General features: G+C 43.6%; 1 protein-coding gene and 1 pseudogene across 1 annotated transcript in view; one reads left to right on the top strand and one right to left on the bottom strand.

Annotated features, from left to right (window-relative positions):
• Positions 1 to 17,530, top strand: part of LOC126183738 (cuticlin-5) — a 319,107-nt gene that overhangs the window by 91,813 nt on the left and 209,764 nt on the right. The window lies entirely within an intron of this gene.
• Positions 785 to 902, bottom strand: LOC126186074 (5S ribosomal RNA; annotated as a pseudogene).

Here is a 17,530-nt window from a genome sequence, read left to right as displayed (position 1 = left end):
CGAGGCAGGGCGCGCGAAGTGGTATTTACACACCAACAAAAGGATTACCTGGTATGGAGAATTTTTATCGAAATTTTATATGTACGTACGATCTTTTAGGAACGACAACAAAGCTTTCACAAAGCACAGGTCTTTCCTAGTTGGCAGAAATAGATACATAACTTAAAAGACTGAGCTTCTTTGACATCAAGTGTTTTCCAGTGAAACTCGTTTCAATTAAAACAGCTACAAATTCGGTAACATAGTTTCATATATCGACTTCAGGGGTCAGGTTACTTGCATCGATTCTGACATGTCGTAGGATACGAGTTAATTGCGAGTCGAAGCAGTTAGATTGAATGTTCTGTGCTGCCTAGACGTTCTGTTAGATCATTCCCGGTTAGTTCTCTCTCTCTCTCTTCCGACACCACACAAAAGAAGGGACGTTTAAAACTGCAGCATCATGTAAAAGGCAAAGTTCCATATCATCCTCGTCATAAAAAGAGTAGATGACGATCGTTGTTATGTTGTGTGTTAAAACGCATGTCAAACACGATTCCGAAATGTTTAGCTCTGATTTGAAATTTGCATGCCTACATTTAAAGCATTCCGTTTTCAGGCCACGAGTGGCCTACCGGGACCACCCGACCGCCGTGTCATCCTCAGATGAGGATGCGGATAGGAGGGGCGTGGGGTCAGCACACCGCTCTCCCGGTCGTTATGATGGTATTCTTGACCGAAGCCGCTACTATTCGGTCGAGTAGCTCCTCAGTTGGCATCAAGAGGCTGAGTGCACCCCGAAAAATGGCAACAGTGCATGGCGGCCAGGATGGTCACCCATCCAAGTGCGAACCACGCCCGACGGCGCTTAACTTCGGTGACCTCACGGGAACCGGTGTAACCGCTGTGGCAAGGCCGTTGCCATCCCTACATTTAGACGCAAGATATTTAACGCGGAGCGTGAAACGGTGCACTGCCGGTAGTTCCTTGGCACGTGTTTCACATCCAGAATACCGACCAGTGCGGCCTTAAGCAATAATCGCAATGTAATTGCATAAAAATGCCTAGGGGTAACGCAAGGACAAAAAATAAACTGAACTGTGTTTTGAAATGTAGCTCTGAAAATGAAAACGGACTCGATGCATTTCAAAAGTGTCATGCCCCGCCACTGCCGATCTAAACACGTTGATTAACACTCAATATTTCTGCACAGTTTACGATGTTGTTTAACATAACGCGTCCGATGTAGGTAGCAGACAGTGCTCCGTAACAAGTTATTGTACTCTACTAGAATAATCCAGTATTTATTTACTTTCATTGAAGTTTTTTGCTCACTATTTCTGACACTCTTTTATTCCGTACTGTATCGACAACTTCATCTTTCCCATCACCACAGCAGCTATTAATGTCCAACAATTTATTTTATGTTAGTCTTTCCCACCCGGAAAAGCTCAATACACGCCTGTGTGCCAGTATGAGGAAATGCCCATCTTGCAGGCCTACCTTAAAATGCTGAAACTTTAAGGAATGTTGGATACCGCCAGAGGATGTTGGTCCTCACTACATTTTCGAATTACACTAGTAACAAGTTTCCAACTAGACTTTTTTTTAAAAAAAAGGCATATATTGTAGGATGATATTGATATTCGGAACGTTAATAAGAACTGAATATAAAAGAACGTATCGAATATTTCTGTTTATTTTGATTTCCGGAAATCAATTATGTAGGACTTTGAGCGGTGAAATCAGCTGATACTGGATCGGTTGCGTAGTTCTCGGATATAGTGGCTCGTTGCTAGAGCACACACGATAAAGAGCACACGGATGCTCGTACTGTTGTCTATCTGATACAGACTACATGATCAAATTGTTAATTCCATTTTCGTCAGTTAATTACCGAACAAGACGGTACGAACAACTGAACAATAAGTTCGATACCATTTAGGCGTCTTGCTGAATACTTGTAGACAAATTTACAAGCATGATACACTGTACCGAAAAGAATAGTGCTGTTGAGAGCACTAGTCTCGCGCCGTAACGAAGTATGTCCCGGAATTCTTGGTTTGGGTTATCTATGTCGTTTTCCGCTGTACTCTAATTAAATGTTACAATACTTCCTACAACTACCAAGTCCTGATCCTATCATAAGCTGCCGTCGTTGGTACTCCATATTCAATAATGGCACTGTCGGTTTGACATTGAAAACTGATTAAAAGTCAGTGTCTTCTTTCTGACTCGTCTAGAACATGCTCGGAATAGAAATTACACTCTTCCTGTCGAAGTACGATAACCGCATAGCTACGAAGGTGATATCTTCATAACGGCATAGCTCAATAAAAATTCACTGTCCAATTTTGCGATAGGTATGTTGTTCAAAAATTGGCCCAACTAAATTAATTTAGTTTATCTGTAACAGTTCCAAATACACAAGCCAAATTATTCCTTAGATTTCATTTAAATTAACATACCATTTAAACACGACATTTGCCTCGGGACTTCGATTTCATTACAACAATTTGTAGTTAAAATATAACATAAAAAGAGGAGCAAACTTAATGTTATAAGGTACAGTACTAATAAGTAAAATAAATTTTGTTAAGTGTGGACAGTTGCCTTGCCAATAAAGGCTGGCTGAAATTTGGCTGCGATGAAAGCGGCAAAATAGTGAAGACGGAGTTTCGTCGCATTAAATATCGAGACTTTCTCATACCAGGTGCGTTTTCATCCTAATTCGCCTGCACGTCGCTTTGCTTTGACAGAAACTCTCCTTCCATGACGACCGTGACCTTGATGCAGCGTTGAACACAGTAAATCCCATGACGCCGAGCTTGATTGCATGCACATCAAGGAAGCAATGCTCTGCCTTCTGGTAGGATCAGCTCACAGCGAATGCTACTCTACCTGTCGCGAAATTCGATCTTGTCACAAGACAGGACAATTTATCGTTCCTATTTCCTGTGTACAGAATTTCGTCGGTGATATTTAGTTATTACTTCAGCCACAAATAAAATCATCAGAACGAGCAATAATTCGTGAAGAAGTGATACTGCTATTTTTGAGTCTGTACTCTATCGAAACCTGTATGACAATGATTCAACTTACGCTAGACATTAAGGAGTCCCCATTTTACCGTTAAATATCTGCTTTTCGACACAAATACTGATGGAAACGTAATCAAATTGTCAACTAATTACTGAGACGTTTTTTTCTGAACGAGATGGTACGAACTGCTGCAGGTCAAACTAAATAGTGGTTACTTTATATTGATTTGTTACAGATCTACGAAAACACAGTTAATTAGTATGGCGTTCCCTTTTTTGTGGTTGTCAGAATTTTTTAGATGTCGTGACGCACTTAAAAATTAACGCAGGAAATTGTCGAAGCCGGCCGGAGTGGCCGTGCGGTTCTGGGCGCTACAGTCTGGAACCGAGCAACCGCTACGGTCCCAGGTTCGAATCCTGCCTCGGGCATGGATGTGTGTGATGTCCTTAGGTTAGTTAGGTTTAACTAGTTCTAAGTTCTAGGCGACTGATGACCTCAGAAGCTAAGTCGCATAGTGCTCAGAGCCATTTGAACCATTTTTTGAAATTGGCTATCAGTCAGATGGCATGAACTCTACGTTGGATTCTTCTCCAGCAGCGCTGTAGCTACATACCCCATGATTAAGCATCACGACGTATGAGCCATGTCAGCCATGAACGATGGAAGATTACTGTTCAATTTTTTCCTGATGGCGAGGTCATTGGAGACAGGGCACAAACATAATCTGCATAAATTGCGGCTTTAATTCGGCCATGATATTATAAAAGTAACTCCAGATATGGTTCTTCAGTTGTTTAAGGTAGCTACGGAAAAACTAAACTTGTGTTTTTCAAACAGGGATTTGTAACCCGATTCTCTCCAACAAAAGTCCAATCCGCTAATTACCGCACCTCCCTAACCGGTGTTGACAGTTGAAGCAGGTCTATTAAAAGAGCAAAACATATCTGCAAAGATTATAATTCGTGTTTATACAATATGCGAAAATACACTACTGGCCATTAAAATTGCTACACCAAGAAGAAATGCAGATGATAAATGGGTATTCATTGGGCAAATATATTATACTAGAACTGACATGTGATTACTTTTTCACGCAATTTGGGTGCATAGATTCTGAGAAATCAGTACCCATAACAACCATCTCTGGCCGTAATAACGGCCTTGATACGCCTGGGCATTGAATCAAACAGAGCTTGGACGGCGTGAACAGGTACAGCTGCCCATGCAGCTTCAACACGATACCACAGTTCATCGAGAGTAGTGACTGGCGTATTGTGACGAGCCAGTTGCTCGGACACCATTGACCAGACGTTTTCAATTGGTGAGAGATCTGGAGAATGTGCTGGCCAGGGCAGCAGTCGAACATTTTCTGTATCCAGAAATGCCCGTACAGGACCTGCAACATGCCGTCGTGCATTATCCTGCTGAAATGTAGGGTTTCGCAGGGTTGGAATGAAGGGTAGAGCCACGGGTCGTAACACATCTGAAATGTAACGTCCACTGTTCAAAGTGTCGTCAGTGCGAACAAGAGGTGACCGAGATGTGTAACCAGTGGCACCCCATACCATCACGCCGGGTGATACGCCAGTATGGTGATGACGAATACACGCTTCCGATGTGCGTTCACCGCGATGTAGCCAAACACGGATGCGACCATCATGATGCTGTAAACAGAACCTGGATTCATCCGAAAAAATGACGTTTTGCCATTCGTGCACCCAGGTCCGTAGTTGAGTACACCATCGCGGGCGCTCCTGTCTGTGATGCAGCGTCAAGGGTAACCGCAGCCGTGGTCTCTGAGCTGATAGTTCATATTGCTGCAAACGTCGTCGAACTGTTTGTGCAGATGGTTGTTGTCTTGCAAACGTCCCCATTTGTTGACTCAGGGATCGAGACGTGACTGCACGATCCGTTACAGCCATGCGGATAAGATGCCTGTCATCTCGACTGCCAGCAATACGAGACCGTTGGGATCCAGCACGGCGTTCCGTATTACCCTCCTGAGCCCACGGATTCCATATTCTGCTAACAGTCATTGGACCTCGACCAACGCGAGCAGCAATGTCGCGATACGATAAAGCGCAATAGAGATAGGCTACAATCCGACCTTTATCAAAGTCGGAAACGTGATGGTACGCATTTCTCCTCCTTACACGAGGCATCACAACAACGTTTCACCAGGCAACGCCGGTCAATTGCTGTTTGTGTATGAGAAATCGATTGGAAACTTTCCTCATGTCAGCACGTTGTAGGTGTCGGTACCGGCGCCAGCCTTGTGTGAATGCTCTGAAAAGCTAATCATTTGCATATCACAGCATCTTCTTCCTGTCGGTTAAATTTCGCGTCTGTAGCACGTCATCTTCGGGGTGTAGCAATTTTAATGGCCAGTAGTGTACTTATTGGGAAAAAGTACCGTTTGCTACAAATTTTGCTGGTCCTTTCTCTAACTAATTAGAATTGGATTGGATTGTTTTGGGGGAAGAGACCAAACAGCGAGGTCATCGGTCTCATCGGATTAGGGAAGGACGGGGAAGGAAGTCGGCCGTGCCATTTCAAAGGAACCATCCCGGCATTTGCCTGGAGTGATTTAGGGAAATCACGGAAAACTTAAATCAGGATGGCCGGACACGGGATTGAACCGTCGTCCTCCCGAATGCGAACTAATTAGGAATTGTGAAGTTACGCATAAGGATATTCTGCTTTTCACGTGTCGCAAGTACTTTTTACTTATTTATTTACGTCTACTGTTAATGTACTCTAACACTTAACATAACTGCCGAAGAGTCAAAGTAAGGATATAGCTCTAACGATATTTGCCAGTCAAAATCGTACGTTTCACTAAAATTTAAAATGGTCAATACATATTTTGTTTTTGGACAATGAGGAAGAGGAAAAATGGAAAGAAATTTACCCCGGCCGGCAGTCACTTCCACGCCTGAGGCCGGCCGAGGTGGCCGAGCGGTTCTAGGCGCTACAGTCTGGAACCGCGCGACCGCTTCGGTCGCAGGTTCGAATCCTTCCTCGGGCATTGATGTGTGTGATGTCCGTAGGTTAGTTAGGTTTAAGTAGTTTTAAGTTCTAGGGGACTGATGACCTCAGAAGTTAAGTCCCATAGTGCTCAGAGCCATTTTGAACCACGCCTGATCTGTGTCACCAGTTTCTGAGGCACTGGGCAGTTTTCAGGTGCCAATGTTCTTTGTGTGCAGCTGCCCTGGTGGGTCGTTGCTTTAAGTGGCTCTATGTGGCCACAAGAAGGAAAGGACATGAAGAGCACTACTTAATTCGAAGAACGTTCAGTTCGTGTTATCTCTTCTTCACAGGTTTGTCACATTAAAGACGATAATTCTTTTGAGAAAACTACAGCGATGGTCGTCAGAAATCTTGGACATGACTTCCTTGTCATGTGCTGCGGAAGAGCGGCTTGTCTTTATTTTATCTCGTGTTGCGTCGCACCGACGTTGCTTATCATTCCGCGCGTGGTGGTTACACTTCCTGATGCACTCCGAAAAAGCTGCACCGTTTCCTGTATGAGACCGAACATACTCCCCTCATCCTTACATCTCTTATTTAGGAAAATATGCTGCCACAGTCACTGCTGTAATGTATCCCGGACAATGAAAGTTCATGCCAGCCATGTAAGCGCAGGTCCGACAAATCCACATTTGTCGTACAGATTATGCAAAGAGACTGTACATAAATAAACATGGAACAGTTACGTAATGTTATGCAGCAATTCTTGCAGCTCCGTTAAGAGTTGCAACTGCAGATGGCTACAATTCCGAGAGTAAAAATGCGAGGATGTATGAAGCGTAATGTCAAGCTGTAGCTGCTGATTAGCAGGACGCTGAGTAGGGGCTGTTAGTCGACGAAAGATATTTCTTACAAAATAATTATATGCCCCTTTTTGGGGTGCAATTCAAATTATAAAGGGCGATCAAAAGCTTCTGTTTGAGATCGCTGCTGCAGCGTATATGTTTCGATTCGAAGACCGTACGGTCCAAAAGCTATATGCCAATCAGACAGAATCGTCGTGAGCACTGAGACAATCCTCCAGCGTTGAAGATGCCCATTTGATGAAATTCCGTGTCTGTTGCCTGAGGAAGTCCGTAACTGCCTGCTGCACATCATCGTCCGACAGGAATCGACGACCCTTCGAGCCTTTTTTAAAGGACCGAAGGCGTGATAATCGCATGCGAAAAGATCAGGACTATAGGGCAGGTGCTTTAGTGTCTCCCACTTGAGACGGCATTTGCGATATGGGGACGTGCGTTATCATGAAGTAGCTGCAGCCCTTGGCGCATCATTCCGCAACGGTGCAACTGTGTTTTTCGACAGATATGCTGCCCCACACACGTTCTTCATTCTCAGGTGGATGCCTACCGGTGTTTGTCCTTTGGCAGCCAAGAAAAGAACAACAGAACGTTGGTCCTGTCTGGACTCATTTAGTAATAACGTCGTCAAAGTTCAGTTTCTGCTTTTACCACACGCACGTCGGAAAGACACGTATAACACACTGATCCCTTGCCGACACGTCGGTGCTTATACACCCACATTGGAGTCACGCTACAAGTTTTCGTTGCGGAATCTACGCATATACTTCGTTCCCTCCGTCTCACACCTCGTACTTAATAATTGCTCGCAAATACATACAAACACTCATCTCACCCTCCATCCTCGTACAGAATGTAGAGCAACCTTAATGTAACAATATGTTTAGCGATAATGGTAAAAGATGTCGCCTGCTACTTACTTTAGAGTTGTTTGCGGAGTGTACGAGTAGTTAGAATGCTTGCAGCTAACAGATCTCTCCACCATTTCCTATAAACTTTCCTCGCTCACCATACTAAATTTGGATGTTCCTACGAGTCCCTTTATTCTTTCTTTTCTTTTGCTACCGCCTTTATCCCGCATTGTGCGCAGGGTCAAGTACGGATTTGGCATGGTTAATTTTTTCGGGCGGCCGGATGCACTTCCTGCCGCCACCCCATACACCCCGGGACTGAATTAGTGTACCCCATCTGTCTGCGTCTAGTGTAAATCGTGAAATAGTGTGAATGTGTTTCAAATGTCTACAAGTCGTCTAAATGAGGCGGGACGTGGGGACCAGCCCGTTATTCACCTAGGAGTATGGGGAAAACCGCCTAAAAACCACATCCACGCTGGCCGGCATACCGGCCGTCGTCGTTAATCCGCCCGGCGGATTCGATCCGGGGCCGGTGCGCCTACCCGAGTCCAGGAAGCAGCGCGTTAGCCCTCTCGGCTATCCTGGCGGGTCTGTGAGTACTTTTATAATCTTGCTAAAATAGCCTTTCGGGTAGGAATGTCCTAAACAACCTGTATCTTAAGTACTGGATGTGAAAAGGAACGATTACATTCTCGCCGGCCATTGTGGCCGAGCGGTTCTAGACGCTTCAGTCTGGAACCGCGTGACTGCTACGGTCGCAGGTTCGAATCCTGCCTCGGGTATGGATGTGTGTGATGCCCTTAGGTTAGTTAGGTTTAAGTAGTTCTAAGTTCTAGGGAACTGATGACCTCAGATGTTAAGTCCCATAGTGCTCAGAGCCATTTGAACCATTTGATTACATTCTCCAGCGATGAGCATGCGCCCATAACCTAAAGGTGTCAAATCACAAAATACACGAAAATTCTTGCTCGGCGCAGTTAAGGCACTCGCTTACGATGCGCTAATAAACTATGTAACACTGTAACGCTTTTTGAAAATAATTTACGAGGCAAGAACAGAAAAATCGCATAAAAAGGACAAATAGAAGAGCTGCTCAAACGGGGACTCATCAACTACCAAGACGTACGATGCCAACTCTGTGAGTACTTGTATTAGATGTATAGCCTGTCATAACGTGTCTGGAAATGGTAAAATAACGTATGTGCGTTTGAAAAGTGCACCACAGAAATTCTATGGCATTTTAATAACAACCTACAAAATGAGGTTGCTACCGACTTCATTTCCTGACAAGAGATAACAAAACAGTGTGGTATCCTACAAATATTGCACTTTGAGCTCTACTATGAAAGTCTTTTGAACGGGTAATGCAGATCTGCATACACGAATAGCAAATTGCAGGGGAAACCACCAGACTAGGTTTTGGATTCCAAATGGAACGCTGAGAGGAAACTCAATACTTAAGTATAACAAAATATGTTTGAAAGAATTTCAATTTATTGAAATCCGAAGCAGTAGTTTTCAATACGGAAAAAGCATTTCTAAGGTCTATAGTGGAAACTCATACCAGCTCGGAATGCTAAATCATTGTTAGCTCACACACTGCACTTGTATTCTGGAGGACGACAGTTCAAATCCGCGCCCGGTCATCCTGATTTAGATTTTCCATGATTTCCCTAAATTGCTTATGCCAAATCCCGAGCTAATTCCTTTGAAATGATACGGCCGCCTTCCTTCCCCATTCTTCCCTAATCCGATGGGACCGATGACCTCGCTGTTTGCCCGCGCGGGATTAGCCGAGCGGTCTCAGGCGCTGCAGTCATGGACTGTGCGGCTGGTCCCGGCGGAGGTTCGAGTCCTCCCTCGGGCGTGGATGTGTGTGTTTGTCCTTAGGATAATTTAGGTTAAGTAGTGTGTAAGCTTAGGGACTGATGACCTTAGCAGTTAAGTCCTATAAGATTTCACACCCATTTGAACATTTTTTGAACCTCGCTGTTTGGTCCCCTCACCCAAATCAACCAACCAACCATTGGTAGCTGTGATTTCCTTGACTCACTTAAGGGAAAACAAGATGCTTATCTTAGTACAACCATAGTTAGTCTGTTCTCACAACCATCTCCAACTGAACAGTGCTCCATTTCTCATTACCAGTTGTCGATGAATCGTAAAACTGTAATTCTTGTTTTTATTTTTTACTAGGGCCTATGAGACGTATATATTAAATAAAAAATCAAAAATTAAAGTTACTAATGCTGTGTTCCCGTACACCTTACCGTTGCTAAGTATTTAAATTAATGAAATGCATGCAGTATCAGATGTTGCCTTGACGAAGTCATCAAAGAAAATCGTTTTTGTATTCAGTGATAGGCTCTATACCTCACACAAGGCTAAAGAATGCCTCAACAATAACTACCCCTTAGATTAGCCAAAACAAACTCAATGTAAAGTTAAAAAATGTACATGTGCGTAGTCCAGGGAAGAGACCATACAAAACCTAGCTAACAAGAACAGAAATGGTTCAAATGGCTCTGAGCACTATGGGACTCAACTTCTGTGATCAGCAGTCCCTTAGAACTTAGAACTACTTCAACCTAACTAACCTAAGGACATCACACACATCCATGCCCGAGGCAGGATTCGAACCTGCGACCGTAGCGGTCACGCGGTTCCAGACTGAAGCGCCTTTAACCGCACGGCCACACCGGCCGGCCAAGAACAGAAATATTTAGAAGTAACCACACAGTCTAAATTGCTTTTATTTAACGTTGTAGATGCTACTAATAGTGAATTATAAATCTGTACAGTTACTGGAACCTCTTATTAAAATGGAGCTAAACACGCCGACCAAATATACACTGTACGAAGGCAACCTAGCTAACGACTTGTGGACTCTTTATGGGGTTTAGTTAACTCTAGTTTGGTCGGACAATTACATATGGTACGAAATCGTTGATTACGTTGGATGACGCGCGCACCAAGACATAAGCTCGTTACATGGACAATTTAAGATAACGAAGTACAGGCATACTTGTAAGCAACATAGACAGTATGAAAGTACTTCTCTACAGAAGTTTGAAAAGGACTCATGAGCGGAAGCGATTGTCAGAAATGCAGGTGAACGATGACAGGAAATGGGTATGGAGAACGGGACTGAGTATGAACCATACCACTCAAGTCCTGTGTGCCGCACAAACATGTTGAGAGAGAGAGAGAGAGAGAGAGAGATGTCAGTCGGCAACATGGCGGATGCTCCGCTATTTTTGTGCAACACACAAAGAGAAACTGTTTGTGCCACGCTTATAAATGTAAAACAAAATGGTAGCTTCAGCATCCAAATTGCTGTCGATGTTTTTCAAATTCAAATGGCTCCAAGCACTATGGGACTTAACATCTAGTCCCCTAGACTTAGAACAACTTAAACCTAGCTAACCTAAGGACATCACACACATCCATGCCCGAGACAGGATTCGAACCTACGACCGTAGCAGCAGCGCAGTTCCGGACTGAAGCGCCTAGAACCGCTCGGCCACTACGGCCGGCTCTCGATGTTTTTAGCGATGTGTTAAATAAAGATTGAAATATGTATTACGCCAATTGTAGATGGAGGAAAGCCCAAAACGCGTGTTGTATGAGTAAAAATAAGTACATAAAAAGTGGATGGTTGCTGTATTTCTTAAAGTGAGAAATGGAGCTGCTCTTAAACCCTAGCTACCAAACAAACGAGCAGATTACCGACTGTAATGTATCTTCAAACAAACATTTGCAAAACAAAAAAGGTATTCTCTCCTCCCACCCCGCCTTAATTACCATTTTATAGCGGTTCATAGAGTCTTAACAAATATGCTACAACTTCCAGCTGTTCATACCAACAAGTCCTAGGCAAAAACATAGTCCCCAATTAATGAAGGACAAACATACCTTTTTATGAACCGATGTGTAAATTTCTGAGCAAATTATTTCCTAGTGCGCCCTCATTTTCGTGTGGATTGTTACATGTCTTTGGACTTTTTTCCGACTGTAATGGTTTTCCTGGAAATGGGAACAGGTGCAAGTCTTCTAGAAAACAAAATCTTGAAAGTTAACGGTCTTAGGAAGTGCACAGATTCTTTGGTCATAACATAGGCAGGAAATCTCACATTGAGACCTCTTAACTAGCGTAAAAAATGTGTTATGCACATCTACGTGATTGATCTGCAATTCACGCTAAAGTGCCTGGCAGAGGGTTAATCGAACCACCATCAAATTATATCTCTATTGCTGCAGTCGCGGAAAAACAAACACTTAAATCTTTCCGTGCGAGCTGCGATTTCTCTTATTTTATTACGATGATGCCTATGTAGGTGCGCGTCAACAAAATATATTCATATCTGGAGGAGAAAGTCAGTGATTGAAATTTCGTGAAAAACGGCTTTGTTTTTATTATTGCCACCCCAAGACGTAAATGATATCTGTGACACTCTCTCGCCTAATTAGTGATAACACAAAATGAGCTGCCCTTGTTTGAACTTATTCGATGTCATCTGTCAATCCTATCTGGTAAGCAGCAAAGAGGATGGACAAGCGTAGTGTAAGCAGTCTCTCTAGTCGATCTGTTGCGTCTTCGAAGTGTTCCGTCAATAAGACACAGTCTTCTGTTCGCCTTCCCCACAACATTTGCTATGTGATCATTCGAATTTAAGATGTTCGTAATTGTAGTACCTAGTTACTAAGTTGAATTGACAGCCTTTAGATTTGTGTGATTTGTCTTGCAACTTATCAGTCTTAATTTACTAATTAATGATTATTACATACTGGAGAGTGGTACAAGCATAGAGATATGAGGCAAATAAAGGGCTCGTATTAACAATATTCACTTTACAATAAAAGCAAAATGTCAGTTAAAACTTCACATGGGCTCTAATTTATGTCAAAAAGTACATATGGATACCAATTACTCGGTACAAGGGAGATAACAAATATACTCGTATGCATTACATAGAATGGCAGTAAGCTAATGGGACTGTAGTACTTATTGTTTCAGTAGCTGTCACGGCACATGGAAGTACCGCACGTATGACATTAACGTATGTTTCCGCAGTGGTCCGTCCCACTTGTGAGACGGAGGCTGTTGCGTTATCGTGCAGGAAGGCCTCCCATTGTCCGGTCGTCCTTGGCGGCTCCTCGGCTGTCGCCTGCTATCTGCCTTCCTTTCATAATGCCCGGCAAGTAATTTCTTATGAAGCAGCATCCGCATTTTGTTCCAACAGGACGCTCCAGGGAGGCCGTACAACTCGAGGACATACGCAATGTCATCGCTAATGCAGACACCACCGGATCGTCATTTTAAATTTAAAAAAAAAGAGTTCCGCGTTCACGAACAGTACATACGAAACTCATATTGTTGAATGTTCATCGAGTAAAACGCCAGAAAAAATTTGCGACTTCGTAACTAAACGTATTTATGCACGATTTTGGGCTGCGAGGCCATCGTACTCGTACGATGTTCCAAGCATTTTGACCCTGCCTTGTTACGTCCGTCTGGCAAGAACTGCTGATCTGTACAAGCCCTCTCTGGGGAAGAATGGCGATTGTTCCTTCGGCTTGCTTGTTATTATTCCTAGATAGCCTTGGAGATCTGACTCTCAAGTCAGTCTGCTTCAACGAAAAGGAAAGCCACTCTTCGGAGGGACAATAATCAGTTATTTGCATTTCCCAGTCTGAGGAGGGTTTGTAGCTATGTGGAAACCACTTCCGTTCTTATCGCTACAGCAAAGTTCATGTTAGGCGGACTGAGCAACAACGACTGAGGAACGGTCTCTTGTTGTACTGAAAGAACACTAAGTGGCTAAGTACCAGTGAATTAGGTTATTCGGACTCAGAAAAACGTCCTACATTTTATGCCCGATGCGGACTATTTGTAACAATATTACTAAACTAAGCGTTTCCACGGCAATAGAGGCCTGATTGGTATGACACAGGTGAGGTGAGGTTTTTCAGCTTTTGTGTCATTACCATAATCGCACATTGAGAACTCGTAACTAGCGTAACAAATGTGTTATCCACATCTACATGATTAATCTGCATTTCACGCTTAAGTGCCTTGCAGAGAATGTGCACCATGAAACTGAATTCCAACGGGTGATGTTTTGGACACGTGACGTGGTAAGAAAAGTATGGAAGCGGAGTGGGGACGAATGCAGAATCATTCTAGCGACAGTACAGGCCGAAAATGGAGAAATACACTGACATACGCGGCTTTGACAAATGGCTGGGAACGAGCATCTCGGAAAAGGCGAAGTTGGTCGGCTCTCGTTATAACCACTCTCGTATTTCCGTCAGTGTTGGGGAAACTTTTCAGTAACTCTTTCTTTCGTAATAATTTTGAATTATCATTATTTGAAATATTTAAGTAAAAAGTTTAATTAAAAGAAATTAAAATGACTAAGAACATAAAGTTATAAGAGAACAATGTGTAATACCGTAGTCTGCTTTTGCCTGTATATGCACATAACCTTCATTGCTGGCTCATTACCATTCCGATTAGTATTCCGATTCCTGTCCCGATACCTGTCCTGTGACTTCTGTTATTGCTTTTGTTGCGATTCCTTATATTGCGAGGAACTACTGAAAATATACCAAGTTATTTTAAAAAATGTACCTATCATTTTAGACAAGTATTATTTGCGCCAAGTCGGCGTAATTTTCGTCATTCGGAGATATAGCTTCAGAGACTTGAATTTTTTTGGAGAAAGAGAAAGATAGATTCTTCATTGATTAGAACTGAAGATTTGTGCTATTTGACGTTAAATGGGATTACAAGCGAAAAGCAAAAATTGGAATTAGCTGCATTATAGTGCGAATATTTGCAAAAGTTAACACTATCGATTTTCTTTAAATGCGAACATTTTTAGGTTAGGCTTTACCGTGACTGTTACTGACAGTAAATGAAACAACAAGTTTACTGTCACCGTTTTATTTATTTCCACGACGCGTTTCGAAGGTTTAAACCTTCATCATCGGGTGGATTTACATTAGTTAGTATGGCATTTGTGTGTGTGTTGTGTTACAATTTTTTGGAGGAACTTGTGGCACATGTGATGTGTTACGACAGCAAAAGGAACCTGTGACCACTGGAGGCAGTGCCATAAGTTCCTCCAAAAAATCGTAACACAATACACACACAAATGCCATACTAACTAATGTAAATCCACCCGATGATGAAGGTTTAAACCTTCGAAACGCTTCGTGGAAATAAATAAAACGGTGACTGGTAACAGTAAACTTGTTGTTTCATTTAATAACAATATCTATATTAACATTCAAGTGTTAGTATAAAATTTCAGTACTGCAGACTGTTATAATCTCTGATCGCCGGCCGCGGTGGGCGAACGGTTCTAGGCGCTTCAGTCCGGAACCGCTCGACTGTTGCGGTCGCAGGTTCGAATCCTGCCTCGGACATGGTTGTGTGTGATGTCCTTAGGTTAGTTAGGCGTAAGTAGTTCTAAGTTCTAGGGGACTGATGATCTCAGATGTTAAGTCCCATAGTGCTCAGAGCCATTTGAACCAATCTCTGGTCGGATGTAAGCTTTGAGCTAGGTGGAACGTTTTGATAACTTATCAAAGAATTTTCATTGGTCGATTTAAGAACAATAAAATAGAAAAGACAATAAACTTTGCAAACCTATAATTAAAAATCAGAATCAATAGAGCAGGCCAGATAATTACGTCGACGCAGTCTGTTCCGTAGCGTGTGTAATAAACGATTCATTAGTATCGCACGCAGTGACTATATTTAAATTAAATTTAAACAAGCTGTGTCTTCTTGAAGCGAGGTGTTGGTTCTTCATCTGTGGTCTTATAAGCGACCAGAGTATAATAACTGAATTGAAGCTTGGTCATCGTATCATTAAAATAAATAATAAGAAAAAAAAAGCTAGCATACTCCTACAACACTACAGCCGTCGGACGCCTGTTACAATAGTGGTACGACGTCAAGATAGCTTGATTTGGGAGAACTAGGTTTCTCACGGAATCCTTGGCTGTATTTCGGCGTTATGTCTTCCTTTGGTTTGTTGTGAGATCGCTCACATCTGCGACCATTCCTGATGGACCTATTTCTTTACAGCTGCAACAAAAACTGTTTTTGGAAGGCAAGTGTAGGAAGGCTTACCATCAATCACACACAGTTTCGCCATGTGGTCTGCCAACTCATTACATAAGACACCAGAGTGTCCACTGATCCATAATAACTGGACACATTTATGTTGACTTCCATACTGGTAGATTAACTTAATTAAACCGAGCCCATGGCGGTTGGAGCCCCATTGCTGCTTTTTCATATTTCCCAGTGCACTCCTCGAATCCGTGACAGAGAGGATGTCGTCCAATAGATTTCATGTTACACTATGGCGATGGTCGTGTCCAGACACGCCACCATAAAGACGAACGGCTGTTGGAAACATGCGCCACGCCATGGACACATGGCGGTGAGGGCAGTATTATACTATGGGGGACATCTGTTTGGGCTTCCGTGGGATCTGTGGTACTAATCGAAGGACCCCTGACAGTTACCAATTTCGTCTGGTCTGAACCCGATGAAACTCAGGTGGGGCACCATGGGGCGCCAGCTCCGCACCCAAACACCACTGACCCATGATCTGCGGGCATTGGGAGACCTGCTCGTAGACACCTGGTGCCACATACCTCCGGAAATCGACCAAGGGATTGTCGACTTTATGTCCTGCAGAATCGCTCGTGCAATGCGCTCCAAAGGCGGACGAACACGCTACTAAGAAGATGGTCATAACGCTTTGGCTCATCAATGTACATCAGTAGAAATTTACTGCGTCCTGTCACGACATGTCTGTCTTATATCCGATGGCGGTAAGCCCGTCTAAAGCTATAGTCCACAACTACACAGTCCAGACACATTAATATGATCAGCTGCCAAAAGCTTGAATAACCATCTTTTGCAGCGCGGACGAGCAGGAAAGGAGTCAGTGAGGTCCTGGAAGATACAGACAAGAATGTGGATCCATGCCCACTCCAGTGTAATGGGCAGTTGCGCTAGATTTCATGGTTGAGGATCCACAGAATGAACAACCCGATCGAGGTGGCCCCACAGATACTTGATTGGTTTTCAATTGGGAGGAAGGGGGGGGGGGAGCTGGTGGCCAGGGGAGTACAGTAAACTCATCCTGGCGCTCTTCGAACCAATCACTTTCACAGCCAGCTGTGTGATACGTTGCATTGTCCTGCTGGTATATGCCATCGTGCTGAGGAACAATACTGGCCATTAAAATTGCTACACCACGAAGATGACGTGCAACATACGCGAAATTTAACCGATATGCAAATGATTAGCTGTTCAGAACACTCACACAAGGTTGGCGCTGGTGGCGACACCTACAACGTGCTAACATGAGGAAAGTTTCCAACCGATTTCTCATACACAAACAGCAATTGACAGACGTTGCCTGGTGAAACGTTGTTGTGATGCCTCGTGTGAGGAGGAGAATTGCGTACCATCACGTTTCCGACTTTGATAAAGGTCGGACTGTAGCCTACCGCGATTGCGGTCTATCGTATCGGGACATTGCTGCTCGCTTTGGTCGAGATCCAATGACTGTTAGCAGAATATGGAATCCGTGGGCTCAGGAGGGTAATACGGAACGCCGTGCTGGATCCAAACGGCCTTGTATCACTAGCAGTCGAGATGACAGGCATCTTATCCGCACGGCTGTAACGGATCGTGCAGCCACGTCTCGATCCCTGAGTCAAGAGATGAGGACGTTTGCAAGACAACAACCATCTGCACGAACAGTTCGACGACGTTTGCAGCTGCATGGA

This window comes from Schistocerca cancellata, chromosome 4 (genome assembly GCF_023864275.1).
Source record: "Schistocerca cancellata isolate TAMUIC-IGC-003103 chromosome 4, iqSchCanc2.1, whole genome shotgun sequence".
Classification (NCBI taxonomy): Eukaryota; Metazoa; Arthropoda; class Insecta; order Orthoptera; family Acrididae; genus Schistocerca; species Schistocerca cancellata.
The sequence above is the reverse complement of the archived record's forward strand: the minus strand, read 5'-3'. Positions and strand labels throughout refer to the sequence as shown.